The sequence below is a fragment of the Notothenia coriiceps genome, unplaced genomic scaffold (genome assembly GCF_000735185.1).
Source record: "Notothenia coriiceps isolate Sejong01 unplaced genomic scaffold, NC01 NC01_scaffold00005442, whole genome shotgun sequence".
NCBI classification, from domain to species: domain Eukaryota; kingdom Metazoa; phylum Chordata; class Actinopteri; order Perciformes; family Nototheniidae; genus Notothenia; species Notothenia coriiceps.
Window position 1 is genome coordinate 1,353 of NW_011338143.1, and position 2,284 is coordinate 3,636.

Genomic DNA, 2,284 nt, shown 5'->3' on the forward strand with positions numbered 1-2,284 from the left:
ATTCAATCAGGGTCAAATATGTTCATGTTGTTGTAGTTGCCAGCGATTCTCTCACTAGTTTAGCATACTCAGCCCGGAAAGAACCTGGATTTTGGAGAGCCAGAAAACTGTGAAAAAGTACCCGTTAGCCGGAACTACCCCAAGTGGAAACGCAACAAAAAACGTCTTAAACCGCGCTGTAGTGGAAATGCGCCATGTGTGTTAACTCCAGTCAGTACTCTAAAGACCACAGGACTCTTTGTTAACTTCAGACTTTGCAAACATTTTAATGATTATTTTTTTTGGAGCATACACATTTGAAAATATCTGTTTACCTCAAACTGCAACTTGAGTTAAATAAATGTTTATAATAATATACAAAGAAAATACAAGAGGGAGAGCAGAGCTTTTTCTCTTTAGATGTGCCGCGCACACAACCAGTGTTTTTGTCTCTATAGCTTCATTAAAGTAAAAGAAACACCAAATGCACTCTGACCTTTGACCTCTACAGCCGGCCAGGAACAACCCAAAAAACTGTCGCACACACACGGGAACAAAAAAGCAATAAAATGAAATAAAAAGAGAGGAAGAAGAAGAAGCATGATTGATTGAAGGAGGAGGAACAGAAGCTACCAGTCAAACCAGGCACTAAACTGAGGAGGAGGAGGCGCACACACACGCACACACACACACAAACACACACACACACACGCACACACACAGGTGGGTGAGGAAGATGAAGAACACGAGGAGACAAGGGAAGGAGGTGAGGTGAGGGGGAAAGGATGTGAACTTTTCTTTCTTTTTATTCTGCAACATAAATCCTCCTCCTCCTCCTCGTCCTCCAGCTGTCAGTCAGTCAGTCGGGTGGTTTCCGATTGGCCGGCTGAGCTGTCAATCACGCGGCGGCGGAGGAGGAGGGCGGGGCGGCGAGACGGACTTGAGGAGCATGCTCAGTGAGGCGAGGGGTCAGAGGTCAGTTGAGGTGGAAGCCTTTCTCCATGGTGGCGGCTAACAGGCGCTCCCGCATGATGTCCTCGGAGGAATATTCCGGAAGCTTTAGGTAGTGAACGCACGTGTTGACGGACGGGTAGCTGGAGTCCGTGGCGTCCACCTGTCAATCACAGGGAACACGAGTTAATGAGCAATATTTTCTATTTAGAACGTGTAACACAATAATACAAACAAAATTATTATAATATTGAAATGAAACTATGAATTATGATACTTTACAAACTTAAGCAGTATCAAATTGATAAACTCAAATATTATTGACTTACAAATGATATATAAACAAATGATCTAACTACACATCCAAAAAGGGGTGGGAAGAAGATTACACATATTTAATCCCACCCCTATCTCAAAAACTAAATTATTAACATATCTTAGTTTTCTGACTGAAAACACAGTATTTTATTTTACATTCAGAGAGCAGCCTACCTTTCTGACGATGGTGAGGCGGGGGTGCAGGTTGGCCAGGCCTCCGGGGGGCAGCGTGGAGCAGCCGGTGGTGAACTGGAGGAACGCTTTCCTCTCGTCAGACGACATCCCGCACAAAACTCTGACGAACCGCACGAAACCGGGACTGAAGAGGAAAACAGTTTACATTAGACAGAGAAAAACTGAAACTCTGATACATGAAGGTCTGTCCGTGGTTAACAAAAGCTGAGTTCATGTACTGTTTATACGACGTAGAAATACGTCAGTAAATACCCCACTGGTGAATGTCTGAAGCTTCTATGTGTCTTAAAGTGGAGGTTACCATCACTGAACGTCATCAAGCCCAACATTAGCCTCCTTTAGCTTAGCGGTGTGGACGTGAAGTCATGTGACCGTGCTGTTGTTCCTTTATAGCCCAACATTAGCCACCTTTAGCTTAGCGGTGGTGACTTGAAGTCATGTGACCGTGCTGTTCTTCCTTTATAGCCCAACATTAGCCTCCTCTAGCTTAGCGGTGGTGACGAGAAGTCATGTGACCGTGCTGTAGTTCCATTATAGCCCAACATTAGCCTCCTTTAGCTTAGCGGTGGTGACGAGAAGTCATGTGACCGTGCTGTAGTTCCTTTATAGCCCAACATTAGCCCCTTTAGCTTAGCGGTGGTGACGTGAAGTTATGTGACCGTGCTGTAGTTCCTTTATAGCCTAACTCTAGCTTTTTACATCTTAATATACAGGTTTTTTTACAGCTGTATTGGGTTTTTTCTTTCTAGTCATGTGACCGTGCTGTGTTTCCTTTATAGCCCAACATTAGCCTCCTTTAGCTTAGCGGTGGTGACGTGAAGTCATGTGACCGTAGTGTGGT

At 44.5% G+C, this 2,284-nt stretch overlaps 1 pseudogene; it reads right to left on the reverse strand.

Moving 5' to 3' along the window:
* Positions 1 to 241: 241 nt before the first annotated feature.
* LOC104942923 (E3 ubiquitin-protein ligase HECTD1-like) lies at positions 242 to 1,567 on the reverse strand (annotated as a pseudogene).
* Positions 1,568 to 2,284: the final 717 nt, after the last annotated feature.